This window comes from Kogia breviceps, chromosome 12, assembly GCF_026419965.1.
Source record: "Kogia breviceps isolate mKogBre1 chromosome 12, mKogBre1 haplotype 1, whole genome shotgun sequence".
Classification (NCBI taxonomy): Eukaryota; Metazoa; Chordata; class Mammalia; order Artiodactyla; family Physeteridae; genus Kogia; species Kogia breviceps.
The window spans coordinates 87,278,892-87,295,728 of NC_081321.1; the positions used below are offsets into that span (position 1 = coordinate 87,278,892).

The 16,837-nt window shown below is 44.9% G+C and overlaps 1 long non-coding RNA gene across 2 annotated transcripts in view; it reads left to right on the forward strand.

Annotated features, from left to right (window-relative positions):
- The window catches only part of LOC136792288 (uncharacterized), a 133,367-nt gene that overhangs the window by 7,012 nt on the left and 109,518 nt on the right, over positions 1-16,837 (forward strand). Inside the window, exons 3-6 of one of the 2 annotated variants that reach the window (XR_010835905.1) lie at positions 4,252-4,359; positions 10,628-10,841; positions 11,283-11,436; positions 13,367-13,519. This is a non-coding gene — a long non-coding RNA (uncharacterized lncRNA). Of the gene's footprint in view, positions 1-4,251; positions 4,360-10,627; positions 10,842-11,282; positions 11,437-13,366; positions 13,549-16,837 lie in introns of those variants that run through there. The other variant, XR_010835906.1, reaches the window with a different exon arrangement.

Here is a 16,837-nt window from a genome sequence, read left to right on the forward strand (position 1 = left end):
CATCATTTCTGCAACTGGTCATGTTATCATTGCTGGTATTTATAATTTCTTCCTTCCACTATCCTTTCTATATTTGCTTTGCCCTCAGAAAGTCCTGTAACTGATCACAGTTCCTTGTCTGGTGGAATGATCCGAACTCTCCTTCTACTAATAGTCTTGTCTTCACTGAGTTGTAGTTTTCCATTAATTTTTTTCTATTAATTTTAATCGCATGACATTAATGCTCTTCCCTGCCCTCAGAGCATCGTAGCGACTCCATTTCTCCTGGAGAAGGTCAATCACCCTGGCCAGTATGGTAACCCCCTTCTTTGCTTGTTCCCTAGCATGAAGTTTTCAAAGTAGGCTTGTAGCAGTCTTAGTTCATAGTTAATAGAACTCTTTTTAGCCCATGATAGACAGTCCCCTGTCAGGAGCACCTAAAACCTGTTCATGTTTTAGCAAAGCAACAGATATCTTCTTGGGCTCTCCTTTTGAGCAACTTCTAAATTCTCTCTGAGACATGAGCCTTGAATTCAAAGCAAATTAGATCTTTCCCCAGAAAAGTTCCTCTTGGAAAGTAAAGGTAGAAAAAGGAGGAAGAGGAGGAGAAGGAGAAGAAGGAGAAAGAGGACAAAAGAAAGATGTTATCTTTCTCAAGGAAGGTAGGTTTTCCCAGAGAGGATTTTATCGCAGTTGTTTCCTGTCGTTGACCCTAAAGCCATCAGCATATGTGTTGCATGTGGATCTGAAGCTCTATTTTCTGGTTTGACATATCATGAAAAAATTAATGTGAAAAATCTGTATTTAAGAGCAGTGAGATCATGTGATACTTGGGACCTGGAGCTGTATAAATTCAGAAATGTGTAATAATTCTGGAAACAAAAACAGAAAAACTACTTTCCAATCCTGTGCAAGGCTTTTTAAGTTTTAATCATTTTTATGAGGCTAAAAATAACAAAAAGTATGGTTTGACAAAATATTGAACACTTAGTTCAAGACGGAAATTGGTCGGGTGGGGGAAAGGCTTGCACTGGCTGGATTTTAACCTATAAATCAAGAGAACTCAACAGAGAATTTAATCCAAACATGTGCCGCACATAGTTTCCACTGGCCTTGTGTTACTAAGGTTAGAATTATGCTTGGGTTCACAGTGAGAAAGTGAAAAATTGATGACATCTGCCCTCTGAGATCTTTTTGCTCTCTTGTTAGCTACTGCAGAGGCCTTGGCATTCTGTGATGAAAGCTTCAGATGTATGATGGGAAATGTCACGTGGGGGTGAACCATTTGAAACCAGAACTCTGTCCACGTTCCTGGGACTCTTGTAAAGCATCTTCCTCTTACTGTGGGGCAAGATACCGACACCCTGGTCGTTCTGTGGTAGACTTTCCTGAATGATGGAATCTCACTTAGATGGTGGGAAGCCTAGGGGTCATACCAAACCAGCGGAAATCGGGGCATCTCTGCGTACCATCACCTCCGTCCCATTCGTTCATTCATCTGTTCATTCAACATATGTCTGCTAAACACTGTCGTAGATGCTGCTGGTGTCTGCCCACACCCTTTGAGCCTTACCACTCGGGTGCCCTCCAGCCCCTGGTTCCTCTGCCTCCTCTACCTGAAGGATTTCTCCCAAGCCACTCTGCCTGTACTCAGTGAAAGATGGAGAGATGAAGCGTTAGTGCTTCCTGGGAGCAGTGCCCCCCATGACTGAGTTTATTTATAAACGCCTCTGCACCCTCACTCTTGGGGTGGATAATACTCAGGGACATTTTCTACACCATTTCCCAGTGTTCCCATGAGGTGGCCCTCACCTTCAGCTTATCTGATGACACAGCCCTTTGTAGGCTGCCCTCCCTTTTCCCTGTGCACCTTCCCAGCTGCTCCCCGTGTGCCCACACCGCTCTCCCGGATGAACCGCCACCACTAGAATCCGGCCTCAGAGTCCGCTTCTGGGGAACCCACACGCCTGCTCAGTGCCAGCCACCGTGGCAGGGCTTCACTGATGGAAGAACCACCGGGTTATAAGATTCCAGTTGCAGGCTGGTGGGAAGATAGAAGGTTGAGAGTCTATTCTAACAACTTACTTCATAAAATTAGTGTGAGGTTTCAACTTAACAAAACACATAAAACATGACCGGCAGAGAGAGGCAGTGAAGTAACGATTAGTTATTTACTGTATTTGTTACTCTGCTGAGCCGAGGCATTGAGTGTCTCGCAGCTCCTTGTTAAAATATAAATTCCCACGCACAGGCGGTGCCCTGGGCGCTTACTGGCCGTCCACGCTTCAGAAGGAACAGATTTGTCAGAGACGAGCTTTAGTCACTTTTCTAGACCTTGAAGGAACGAGACAAAAGGCAATGTGCTTTAAAGGTGGCGATGGAGGGGAAGGGAGAGCTGACTGATGGGGCAGCAAGAGGGGGGTGGCCGTGGGACCGGCGGGCCCTTCAGCCAGGCGGGGACCAGCCTGGGGCTCTGGAGTGCACGGTCCGGGGCAGGTGAATCCAGCCTTCTCTGAGCCAAAAGCCCTCAGGAGAGAAATGGCAGCACCAAGATTTGAACCCAGGTCCTGGTCACGCATTTATTCATTTATCGTTTTGATACATTTGCCCAACACGTAATGACTTAAAACGGCATTTCAGAGGTTGTCACAGGACTCCCAGTGGGAGAACACATATTTGGAAACCAGTGGCGTGCAAGAAACTATCCTAAGTGCTTTAGTAGAACGTGTGTGTGGATCAGAGTCGAGGGAGAGGCCCCTTCCACCCTGGGCGGGAGGAGGGAGGCCCGACCTGAGGTTGGACAGGCGGCTGACCTTGCATCCCATCCCATCCCCCTCACTCCTCCGTCTCCCTAGTGGTGGGTGTGGACAGGTCGCTTTTCCCCTCTGACCCTCACTGGGGTTCTTCGTCTGTAATGCGGGAGGATCCTGACCCCAACCTCTCAGGTTGCTCTGGGCATTGCAGGAGGGTTGGCTGGGGGAGCAGCAGATCTACAAATGCCAGCTTCCTCCCATCTTTCCTCCAGCTTGAAAGGAGCAAGACGTGACTAGGCAAACCCCTCCTCGACATAAGGACCGACAGGCTTGTTAGCAAACAGTCCTAAGAGCAGAGCAAGCTTTCCTGGTCCCGAGGGAGCCCTGACACAGGGGCCATCGGCAGGAGGGCACCGAGAGGGAGGGGTGAGCCCTTGAGTCTGATGGCCCCGGGGCCAAATCCTCACTTCCCACACACCCTAGATACTCTCTGCAAGCCAAGCTCACCTGTGACTCTCTGCCCAAGAGGACGGAGAGGGTCCTTCCTTCCCAGCAGGCTGAACATGCTCATGTTGGGCTGTGATTCTGGGACGTTTTTACAATGAACTCAGTAGGCCCCCAGGATTGATCTCCAGCTGCCTACGGTGGTAACAGCTGGGCAACACACCCTTGGTTACCCTCTTTCCCTTCTCTGCCTCACTCTTCCATTTCCCTGCCAGGACACCCTAGGATCACTCCCTAAGTGAATTAATTGCACTGAAGTCCTTCATTCTGAAGCCATTTCTGGGGGAATCCAAACTGAGGCACTCATTGACAGACTCCTTTAAACAAGTTCAACACAGGCCAGATGAAGTCCAAGGTCATACCCTCTGTGCAGTCACGACCGTCTAGACAGCCAGCTCAGGTCCAAGCAAATTTTTGCTTGCTGGAATTATTTGGGTTGGCTTGCCCAGGCGGTCCTGGACTCTCTCCAAAATTCCCCCAGTCCCTGCTTTCCTTTGGTCTTGGAAACTTAACCTCAGAAGCTGGCAGGCCTCAGACGGGAAGAGCACAGGATTCTGTGAAAGGCAAATGTGGGCCGCCCCTGTGAGCAAGTATAGGATAGAAACACAGCTTTCCTCTTGTTCTCAAGCTGGAATACCCAAGGCCCTCCTACCTCTCCTGAACCCAGCAATGAGAATTAAACTGTTATTTCTCTGGAATCAATGCCATCGTCAAAGGTGAGATATTAACAAAGTGTCGCAGGTATACATGGAAATGGGGGCAGGTTGTCACCAATCAGAAGAAGCACTAATAGCCGACCGGCTTTGGTCTGTAATTGGCATCCGGGCTTCTGAGTTACTCTGTTCTTATGACTCTTTTCAGTAGAGCTGGTGTGATTCGTGCGTTTAAAAGGGTGTCCAGGCCTTTATAAGAACACTGCCAGCTAAACAGGTAGAAAGCAGTAAATCAACCCCATGTTCAAAGGTAGGGAACCAATCCCAAGTTCAATAACAGGAGCCCTTTCTCTCTCCTCTAGACCCCATTGAGAAGACAAGAGAGTTACTGAGAACTCAGCAGTGCGGATCCAGAAGTGAAAGGGCGTGATCTCAAAAGCAGACAGAAGCCTGTGAGATAGTAATTAAAGGTGAGCATTTATTGAGGGTGTCACGTGGGCCAGGCGTTGAGCTACGTAAGCACATTACACACACAGTTGTATTCAGTCTCTCCTCCTTTCTCTCTCTCTTCTCCTCTCCCTTGTATATTGTTTAGTTTACTTACGGGGAAACTGACGTTTGTAGGGAATAGTTTTCTGCCCGGTATCACTGGGCTACTACATATGAAAGATGAGACCTAGGCCACGTTTCTCAGACCCCACATTTGTGTTCATGTTCATTTATGCTCCGAGAGCCCGACTCATTAGAGCAACCATTAGGGGACTTTGTCCCTAATTAGTCAAAAGCATCCAAATTGCTTCGTAGAATACTGAGAATGTTACAGCAGAAGTGAAAAGTTAGAGAAACTGTCAGTGTTCAGTTTCACTTTAGGAGGTGAAAGCCCACGTCAGAAATATTAATTTAGGGGCTTCCCTGGTGGCGCAGTGGTTGAGAGTCCGCCTGCCGATGCAGGGGATACGGGTTCGTGCCCCGGTCCGGGAGGATCCCACATGCCGCGGAGCGGCTGGGCCCGTGAGCCATGGCCGCTGAGCCTGCGCGTCCGGAGCCTGTGCTCCGCAACGGGAGAGGCCACAACAGTGAGAGGCCCGCGTACCGCAAAAAAAAAAAAAAAAAAAAAAAGAAATATTAATTTAGGAAGTCAAAGCCTTTGCTTTGTGAATCCAAGTTTTGTCAAAAGAAAAAAGGATTCTGAATAATCAAGATGTTGGGAGCAACATCTCTGTGCAAGAACGTGAGTTGTGGAGGCTGGAGGAAGCCCCAGAGCTCTCATCCCGCCATCCTCGGGGGACTGGCTGAGGGTCAGCTGGGCTGGAGTAGGGCTGAGGGAAGAGGGCAGAGCATGATCTTAAAGGGTGTCTTTGAAGTTTCAGACAAGAGGACCAGACCTTGACAGTGAGGGTGGAGGGCACGTGGGCCTGGAGGTCAATATCCGGAGAGTGGCCAGCACCAAGGCGTTTTGTGCGGGCCAACCAGCGCCTGAGGACCATCTGCCTCCCTCTCACGGGCAACGTGACCCACCATCACATGGAAGAAGCCACAGGAGCTCCTCTTCCCATTACTGTCTGCTGGGGTCCTTCTACCACCTGTCTGACCATTTCTGTTGGACTTTCTAGCTGAAAAGGTTCCTGCCCATGCCCCAAACCTTCCTGAGGCCCATACTTACTTCCTTCCCCATATGGACACCCCACTTTTGAATGACCAGGGACACTTGTAAATCTCCTGAAACACAGCATGGGAGAGGAGAGGTGCCCTAGACACCCAACAAGACCACGGAAGTGCAGATGGAAAATACTCCGGCGCTAGGACTTGGATTGGGCTACACAGTGATGAGACCCACCCAGTTACGTAAGAGTTCATTTGAAAAAGGTTTCCAGTCTTAAAAATGTTTGGAAGACTTCTGGTTTAGCTTCAACTAGTTAAGGGGCTTAGAAGTCAGCACTCTGATCTTTCCAAATAAGAAAAGAGCTGAATAAACTGAAAATCAATGACTTTTCTTAGACCCATCAGAGAGTTGAGGTTTCAGGGGTAACCACCACCCTAAAATCTGGGAGTTCAGAGGGAAACCCAAACAAGGCTTCAACGGGGACAGAAAACAAGGACAGCAGAGGAATTTTTTAAAAAATATTTTACATTTAAAAAAAATTATTTATTTATTTTTGGCTGCATTGGGTCTTCGTTGCTGAGCGCGGGCTTTCTCTAGTTGCGGCAAGGGGGGGCTACTCTTCGTTGCGGTGTCTTCTCTTGTTGCGGAGCACGGGCTCTAGGTGCGCGGGTTCAGTAGTTGTGGCTCTCGGGCTTTCAAGCTCAGGCTCAGTAGTTGTGGCGCACAGGCTTAGTTGCCCCGTGGCACGTGGGATCTTCCTGGACCTGGGCTCGAACCCGTGTCCCCTTCGTTGGCAGGCGGATTCTTAACCGCTGCACCACCAGGGAAGCCCCAGCAGAGGAATTTGAAGCTTCTGGCACTGACATCTCCAGCAAACACTAAACACTGCCCAATTTGTAGCCAGATTAACATGAATCCTCAGACTAAAGCCCTGTTTACCTCAGTTCCTATTGCCTGATACATCATATCCAGCTTTCTAGAAAAAAATTACAAGGCGTGCTAAAAGGCAAGGAAAAACATAGTCTGGATAGTCAAAGTAAACATCAAAACCAGACTAAGATATAACACAGATTTGGGGATGATCAGAGAGATGATCAAGGTCAACATCAACAATAGTAAATCATGTTGATAGTATGTCGCCTTGATACAATGTGATGAAAATGGTGCTTTTCTCTGTGGTCCTCCTCCCCAAAGCGTGTAGCTCCAGTCTAACCTAAGGGAAACGTTATATATAACCACAGTGAGGGACATTCTACAAAATACCCTACAAAATCCTCTTCAGAACTCTCAAGGTCATCAAAAAGAGGAAAAGTCTGAGAAACTCTCACGGTCAGGAGGAATCTAAGGAGACTTGCCTATGAAATGTGATGTGGACCCTGGATGTACTCCTAGAACAGAAGAAGCACCTTTCGTGAAAACTAAGGAAATTTGAGTAAAGAGTGTACTTTCGTTAATAATTTATGAGCATTGCTTCATTAATTGTATCAAATGCACCATACTAATATGTTAAAAAGAGGGGGAACTGGCTATGGGGTATATGGGAACTCTCTGTACCATTTTTACAATTTTTCTGTAAACCTGAAACTGTTCTAAAAATAAGGTTTAGGGCATTCCCTGGCTGTCCAGTGGTTAGGACTCGGCGCTTTCACTGCCATGGCCCAGTTTCAATCCCTGCTCAGGGAACTAAGATCCCTCAAGCTGCACAGCGTGGCCGAGAAATAATAATAGTAATAATAAGGTTTATTAAAAGAAAAAAAATGTTTGGCAATGCCTGGGCTAATGATCACTGAGGTGTCTTCAATTAGTTGAGTTGAGTTTTGTTTTGCCTGTCCTATCTAGGGGACCCAGAGGGCCAGTTTATCCTTGGTCCACTACAGAAAACCCCTGGGTGAAAGAAGATTGCAGGATGCAGGCAGTGGTACCAGGGACAAAAAGGCTGCTTCCGGTGCTTACTATTTACTAGCTGAGGGACCTTGGGAGAGTTATTTAACCTCTCTAGGCCCTAGTTTTTTCATCTGTAAAATAGAGGTAAAAATAAGAGTGCCTCGCTCATAAGATTGGTATCAGAATTAAAAGAATTAGTATTTGTAAGATGCTTACAACAGTGTCTGGAATATGGTAAGTGCCGCATTACATCTATGTTATAAATAAAAGGCAGCTACGTGGAAGCAGCAGGATATGTGGCCAGCATATGGTAGTTTATATACTATCTGTTTTTCCATTAGAAAATGAACAACAAAAAAAAAAACCAACCAGTCCCCATGATTTTCCTGATCATTTATTTAACACTGAACAAATTTTTTTGTTTGCCACTTCTCATGTATTAAATGCATTTACTTATTAATAGCTTACAGTTTCTGATATTTTCTTTTCCTTTTTTGACGATGCAGAGTGTCTGTTCAGCCCATACCGAACATACCTGGACTTCCCCCTGAGCCTGGGCGGCTCTAATATGCCCACCCTTCCCTGGTACAGGCAGATCCTGGTGACAACAAATGAGTCCACTAAAGAAAACTACATTTTCAGCCTCATCCTGTTGCAAACCAGCAGTAGCCCTTTCAGAGGAAAGCTTACTTCCAGGTTCCACCTGTGTCCTTTCCTATTCTGTTTGAATCCCTTTTGCTTCTCCAATAGCAGCCATGAAGTGTCACACCGGGGAAGTTGCCTGGATTACATTCTGCTGACGTGTGGGGCTCAGGAAGTCGGGGTGAGGAGACGAGCAGGACGGGCTCCAGCATCTCTTCATGACGAGTCTGTTGGCTGTGGCCGTTTTCCCAGCCATGAGCCTCAGCTGAAGCTCTTCTTGTCCTCCGATCCCAATTTATTTTCCTAAGTTAAAGCCTTAGTCTTTGTGTCTGGAAAGCAATCTGGATATTCACGGTGGCTAAAGCCACCTCCATTTTTCCTAAAGAGGAAAAATAAAAAGTCACCATGAGGTAATGAGGCCAGACTATTGGGTATCTCATATCCTGGCTCCAAATGCAGATGTAAAAGGGGAGCCCAGAAAGGATTTCAACAATGGCAGCAATTGTTGGAATAAGTGACAGTTGCCCATGGTGACTTAGAGGCCAACATCTATTTGGATCTGTGAGATCTGGTATTTTCAAACATCAGTCACATGCTGTATTGTCATCTCTGATACTTTCAATGTGGTGGATGTGGGGTGTTGAAAGGATCACCTTGGCCACAGCCCAGTTAATTTCCTATCACACGGTTACGTCTCTTCCTAGGTCAGGTTCAACAAAGAGTCCTAAATCCTAACGAATCCTATTCTTTTTGAAGGAGTAACACTACTATTTTTAGTGAATGTTATGGACCGGATAAATGGTGGGTCCACTGGATTCTGCATCCTGATTGCTATCCTATCTGCCCCTTGTACCTCCGTCTCAACAGACCCGTCTCAGACTCTCCACTATTTTTTCTATACTAATGCAATCCTTTCTTTATTGGTCTCTGTGTTTAGTCTCACTCTGTTCCCAACTCAATCCATTCTTCATACTGCTTCCAAAGTCAGATTTTAAAGGTACAATAGAAGTAGACACTGACATTTTACTTATATAATTAATATTCCCTGGTGCCTTTCAAGGCGAATGAAGATATCGATGTTGGCAAGTCTTTTTTTGCCGAGTGAGGTGATGGCAGTGCGTGAGAAAGAGGAAGAGAGAGTGAGACAGAGGAGGAGGGGAGTATGATTCTTCAATAAAGATCTGGGGTCAGGGCTTCCCTGGTGGCGCAGTGGTTGAGAGTCCGCCTGCCGATGCAGGGGACGCGGGTTCGTGCCCCGGTCCGGGAGGATCCCATGTGCCGCGGAGTGGCTGGGCCCGTGAGCCATGGCCGCTGAGCCTGCGCGTCCGGAGCCTGTGCTCTGCAACGGGAGAGGCCACAGCAGTGAGAGGCCCGCGTACCACAAAAAAAAAAAAAAAAAAAAAAAAAGATCTGGGGTCAGAGGAAACAAAAGGCTTTGCAGGAAAATGGTCCCGCGAGAGATGGGGTCCCTGCTGGCAGCCAGTGAGGGACTGGGGGGATGGGGACTTTGTGAGATTTTGTGCACCCTTGAATGTGACTCCCTTCGCAGTCTTACACATATAAGACCTTCAGTTGTTTTAGAGATGTAGAAATCTCTACGTTGTACAAAATCCACATTTCTCCCTAATGTTTTGTGGAGGGGATTGTTCTTTGGGGGCAATGTGTGGAAGCACTGAGTTATGCTACAAGAATGGCTTGGAGCAAACAAACAAAAAACCAAGGCAGGATGCAGATAAGGCAATTTGCATAATGACAAATCCAATCTCCCTGCTTCTCTGATGAAGTCTTCCATGGATCCGTATCCCCCATGGGGTGGTCATGAGGGCCTGGAACACTTTTAGCATGGAATACAAGACCCTTCCTGCTCTGGTCTCCACATACCTGTTCAACTATGCCTTCTAAGCAACAGTACACACACACACACACACACACACACACACAACTTATATCCAGAACGCTGAGCTGTAATTCTAGCAAAGACTGTCACGATGGTATATGCTATTTCACCCTGTCTACTGTGTTCTTCCCCTGCCCTTGTTTAGCTGGAAGATGCTTCCTTCTCATCCGCAAGCATGCTTAGGATCCCCCTCCTCTGGGCTTCCATTTTGTCTTGAAGATACACACTTTTATTATATCATCACACCGTTTTATAGTTGTGTATTTACACACCTGTCTCCCTGACATGACCATAAGCGCCTTAAATTCAGACTCAGTCGTATCTCTGTAAAGTATTTCTAGCACCTAGCAAAAGGCCAGGCATTCAGTCTTATGTGTGGGGAATGTTTACCTTCTACGGCTTATAAGTGTCCTATAGAGAAGTTACCATAAGAACTAGCTGGTCAGAGAGGAAGAGAAATTTTCATTGGATCTCTAAGAACTTGCACAATATGTGTCATTTTGTCTTCATAAAGCCTGTTGCTATGGTGATCCTCAATAAACCATGACTCCCAGCACTCAAGTCTCTGTGTCAGCTTTTCCAACGACTCTGGGCTTGGCCATGTGACTAGCTTGGGCCTATAGAAAATTGGCAAGCATGACTCAAAAGTGGTTGCCTGGTAAGTGCTTGCACGTTGGGTTGGCCAACTTGGAATGCTCTTTCTTGGTACCAGGTACCATATTATGAGGAGACTCGAGGAGCCATGTGCAGAGGCCCGTGTAGAGAAGACCGAAGCCACTGGATGATAGTCTCAGCTGAGCACACAGCTAGTGACCACCACCCACTGTCAGCCGCGTGAATTAGACATCTAGACCTTCTCGCCCTCCTAGTACCCCAGCCATTGCTACATGAGGCATGTAGCATGTACATGGCTGATCTATAGAATTGTAAGAAGTAGTAAATTGTTGTTGTTTTAAGACACTCAATTTTTCAATGCCAGACATTTCATATAATTGGAATTATGTGATATGTAGTCTTTTGTGACTTCATTCATGCTATAGCACGTTTTCTAAGTTCCTTCATGCTGTAGTACGTTTTAAAATTCATGCAGCTATAGCATGTACTAGTACTGCATTTCTTTTTATCACTAATATTCCATTGTATGGATATATCACACTTGGTTTACTCATTCTTCAGTTGATGGCATTTGTGTTGTTTCCACCTTTTAGCCATTACAAACCATGTTGCTATGAACGATTTTATACAAGATTCCGTGTTCACATCTGTTTTTATTTCCCTTGGGTATATGAGTAAATACTAGCAGTGGAAATTTTGGGTATTAAGTGGCTGCACCATTTCACATTCCCAGCATCACCCTCTCTTTACAGATGAAGAAATGCATATTACAGAAAAGTGAGGTTGGAATTCTGTGGTGATCCTGCATTCAAAGGACAATTTGAATTGCTGACATTGGAAAAAGAGCAATTGGAAGTAGCAGGAGAAAGAAAAACCATCATCGTACAACTGGTAGATAGAAAGAAGGTCAGTGTGAAAATAATCACAGGCAGCAGAAAGGTAAATTATAATAATTATTGAAGAGATGTTTTTAGGAGGATATGGGGCGATTCTTAGAAATCTCAGGGAGAGAGGTGGTGGAAGAAACCAGATTGCAATGGTGACAGGTTAAGAGCGTGCGGGCGGCATGTTTTTGGCATTTGGCTGTGATGAAAGGAGAAGGAATCACCCTTACGGTGGAGGGTACGTGAACGTGTCTGTGGAGACAAGAAGCCAGAGTGATTGAGATGCAGATACAGCTGAGAACGCAGTGAAGCACCATATTGGAAAAACTGAGGAAAGCACAGGGTCAGACAGAAGGAAAACCTAGTTCTCTGTGGCCAGGGATGGGAGGAGAGAGGGGTGAGTACAAATGAGAGTGATTTGGGGGATATGTTCATGTCTGATGACCTTGTGTAGAATTTTCTATGTTGAGAGGCTCAGAAGACCTAGGAAAGTACTAGGACTTAAGCTGCATTCCCTCCCTCCCTCTCCTCCCCCCCACACCTCCATCCCTAGCAAATCACCTGCAGGGGGAAGCTGAACCCTAGTCGGGCCTGTCCCCTTGTCCTCACAGCAAGTTTCCAATGCAAATGATAAAAGGATACTGAGGGCATTCAGTCTTTCAGCCTTTCCTTCAAGGAGGATTTCTTGAGCCAACTACATAGGGTTCACAGTGAGTTTTTTGGGGGCTTTCTGGATTCTGAGTGTTCATTATAGTATTCGTGGAAGCTAGGTTTTCAGAGGATGCCAGTAAATGCAGATTCCTGGGCTATAAAGCATCAGCTTACAAGAACCTTCTAAATGCCATTAATCATGCTTATTCCTTAGTATATTTATTATACATTACATTTTTCCTTCATAGCCCCCCCCAAAGCTTTCCTAATTGAAAAGCCAGGAAACAGTTCATTGTTTCCTAAAAGCGGAAGTGACAGCGCTTACTGTAAGTCTCTGCTATTCCAGTTAATAGCACTGATGTTTAAAACCTGCTGGAGCTTTCCTCACAGGGAGAAGAAAAACCCCGCTGCATGTACTAGCAGCAAGTTTGCCACAGCGCCTGCTGATAGCAGAGGTATTTTAATAAAACCCAGCATAGAAACGCAGGTTTTGTTACACTGACTCCAACTGATAATTAGCTGCAAAAGTTTGACAATCTCAGGAAAAAGGGATGTGGTTTCAAATCTAGATTACAAATTCTGGGGGTGGTGAGGGGCGGAGAAATCTGTGCTTTCAAGTAAAATGGGAGCCTTTGCTGTGGAATGCTAGGACATCTCCCGGGTCCCGTGAGCCCCACTTCCCAGCAGCTGAAACCATTTAGATCGGCCTGCGTCTTCCCCCTGCAGAAAACGATGGCCTATCCCAGGGTCACTTACCGTTCTGCATGTGGGTCCCCCAGAGTTCAGGGACAAGAACATGGACCATTGCGTGAATAACTTCCTCCATTTCTACAGCCCTTGCTTGCATCCAAGGAGACTTCTGTTGCTGTCCTTGTGTTGCTTTGTTTTGTTTTAATCACAACTGATGGGAGAGGCAAGACAGGTATGTTTACCTGAAGTTCAGGGAGGTGAAGAGATTTTTCCTAAAGTCACATAGGATCAGCAGGAAGAGAGATGGTTCCAAGTTTCTTGGCAACATTATCCAGAAATCTGCCCATCAGACCACACCCGGCAGGTAGGGTTTAAAAGCCAGTAGCCCCATTTTTGTGTGTGCTTTTAAAGATGAAGGACCAACAGAATGGCTTGAGTATCTGTTGGGCAGGAGGGGATTTCATCTGAAAGACACATTTAACGTGTTTAGCGCAACAGTGGGTTAAATCCATTTCACCTGCCGTCACTAATCAAGGTCATTCTAAGACTTGCACATCCTCCACGCGTCATGTAGCCTCAAGAGTAAGATATCTGCCCACGTTGTTTTCTAGGAACTTGGAGTCAGCTGAGCCTAGTTCGAGCCGAGCAGGTTAAGAGTGGATAGTTAAGACTGGATAGGACCACCAGTGTTTCAGCTGGCCATGCACGAGTGTCCGCTGGATGACCTCTGGAAATGAGAGGACCAAAAACTCCACCCTCAGAAGGTGAGGAGGCCTGTAGCTGAGTTACACCTGCCCAGAACTGCAATCAGTGCACCTTTTTCCAATCACCTTTCCCCGTGCTCCCCACGCCTCAGGCCACCCTGCTTCTTTATTCATTATCCCATAAATACCTGAGTCCCTTGCCTTCTCAGAGGCGGATCTGAGATTTGTTCTGTCCGTTTCCTTGCTCGGCTGCCTTTCAAATAAGCCCTCTCTTTGCTGCAAACCCGGCATCTCAGTGTTTTGGCTCGCTGTGCGTGCCTTGGGGCAAAACAGACCTGGTGACTTGGGGCTTCTGCTGAGTTCCTAACCTCTTGCCAGTATCTCCCTGCCTAGCTGTTCCTCTCTAACCACCACCACCAACTGACCTTTTCCCTTAAGTTTTTCAAAATCCCATCCTTACAAGGAGATTCTGTATAGCATAATTTAAATGAATATTTAGAGGCGATGCCCAAGAGTAAGGACTATATTCCCAGAAGCAATATAAAATTAAACAGCTCTTTTCAGAATTCCCCTAGCCAGCATAGTCCTGCTAGTCCAGATGATGTGTAAATTAGAAAAACAAGCTTGTTTTTCTCGAGACTTTTATTACCATCTGCTGAGAAATTGTTTTACAACTGTAAGAACGGGAGGTTGATAACCTCTTGCTAGAGTCGTGCAATGCACCGTTGTCACAACTGAAAGCAACAGCCATTCCTGCCATTGGGAGTGTCTCAGTGGACTCTTCTTGGTGCCAAGTCTTTCTGCATCTTGCTGCCTCACTGTCTCTCCCCACCTGCCCCCAACCCTTTTTCCTCCTTTAATCTCCCTCAGGTTTCTTCTATTTTAGGTCCCTTTACTCTCTTCTTTTTGAGATTCTTTGGAAACAGTTATAAATCTTACTTTATTGTACACTAGCAGCACATAAATTCACACTTTATCTTCATATTTAATATTTTACTTCTCTTGCCACCCCTGGCCCAAGGGTAACTGTGCTTAACTGGAATGGCCCATCATGGTATTTTGCTAATAATTCCCTGAGGATTTCTGCTTTCAGTTTTTACATCAACTTTCTTTCCCCTCCTTTTCGTATTAAAAAAAGAAAAAGACTTGTTTGATCTCTTTGTTTTAATCCCCATAGCACCTCCTAGCTCTCCTTTAAAAATCTCCATAGTATGGACCTGGCATATAGTGGATATGCATTAAGTATTTGCCAATGGAATATTTATGATCAAGTGTATAATACTATGTAGTTTTGGTTTTGAGGTTATATTAGATTGTGAGCTAATATCAGAATTCTTGGTGTGTGCTTAGCAAAGTGCTGAGCTCGCAGTGGATGCTCAAAAGATATTTGTTAAATGAATCTCCATCAACAAAATAACCTGTTTTCTACTTAACTCCGGAAAATCTGTGGAGCTAAGCACCATGATATTAAAGAGAAATAGTGGAGGGGGTCATTTTAGTTCTTTAGGTTATCATGGTTGATGAAGTCATTCATGGGATGAGGTTCTTTATAATGGAAACAACCCTATAACATGTTAGTTCCTTCGGTGGATACATCACAACTTAAAACTCATTTCAAGAACATTATTTTCATATCTTCCCCTCAGAATCCTATGAAATAGATACTACCTGTCCCTGTCCTCTGTCATTCCACTTTACAGATGAGGAAACTAAGGCCCAGAGAGATTTAAGCCACTTGGTTTGGCTCACATACACAGTAATTGATGAACAAGAATGTGAACAGAAATCTACAAACGCCATGTCTTCTACATGTTCTTCTACATCACAGCTTCCCTGGTTCGGAAGCAGAGCAACATGGCTCCAAAGTTCTCTTTCCAGTGTAGATGTTTTAAAAATATGTTCTTTGGCAAAAGCATGAAACATATTACTCAATATCAATACCAGTCTTCAGCCTAGAATCCAGACCATGAAGTGTGCACACGACATACTTTGAGAGAGGCCTCATAAAAACACAAAGTCGGAATTGTCTCTAAGGATTTTCACTAAGTAGACTGAATCTAGGGGGGAAAATGAAATCTTTTCCCAGGGCTTCACAGGAGTGGGGACTAAAAGACTGAGAGCTTGTGAGAAATAACTGATACGTTAAAAAATGTTTGATTCGAAATAGAAGAATGGTAAAGAGTTTAAAAAAACCCACAAAAATAAAAATGGTACATTTGGAATATTTTTCAGAATCACATAATTTTAGGGCTGCAAGGGACCAGAAGAAGCATCTCTAACCCTAACTCCCTTCTTTTGACAAAAAGAAGCAACATTTTGAGTCACAACCAGGATCAGCTTCATAATTTGTGGAACCCAGGATAAAGTGAAAATGGGGGGCCCTTGTTCAAAAATTATTAAAAATTTCAAAGTTGTGACCGAAGGCTGTTAAACCAAGTGTGAGACTCTTCTACATGTGGGGATGTGTATGGCTACAGCACAGGTCACACACCTATGAAGCCAGTCCCGGTCATGATATTATTAATACCAATACTTTACATTTACATGGCACTTGACAGTTTACACAGCCTTTTCACTGGCAGCTACTTTGAGTTTCATAATAACTCAGTGGGGTAGAGTGAGTTACCTTTATCTTAAAACATTCCCCCACAGGAATGCATTTACCAACCATAACATTCTGAGTGACTAAAATGATCCTATGCCCTTTGCATCATTTATGTTTCATTTCATGATGTTAGCAGCTTCTTTTAGATTAAACCGGAAGCAGTTAATTTGCTCATGGATATTCATTCAACAAACACTTCAGCACCTACTGTGAGCCAAGCACTTTGCTCAGCGTTTCAGACATGCGATGTGAACGTCACAGTAACTCAGTGAAGCATGACTCATCATTCCCAATGTCCTGATGAGCACTGAGAATCAGAGAAGTAAAGTTAGACGTTCAAGGTCACAGATTAGTTAATGACATCATTGGGACTAGAATAGTGGTTGCCGAACTCTTCTGTGGTATTAAAGTCTCTAAAATGAGATACAAATGTAAATTTCAAATTGTCTGCTAAAGAGATTAAATTCAAATCAGAGTAAATTGCTCTTCTCCTTTGCTACCTCTTTTCTCTCTCTTTCGTCTGCTTCAGTTTCTACTGTAGAAAGTACTGGCGTCTAAAGATGAAAGTTTCATACGTTTTAGGAGATTGCCTAGTAAATGATTAGAAGTACATTAGACGACTGTTATATATAGGATGGATAAACAACAAGGTTCTACTGTATAGCACAGGGAACTATAATCAATATCCTGTGATAAACCATCATGGAAAAGAATATGAAAAAGAATATATATATATGTATAACTGAATCACTTTGCTGTACAGCAGAAATTAA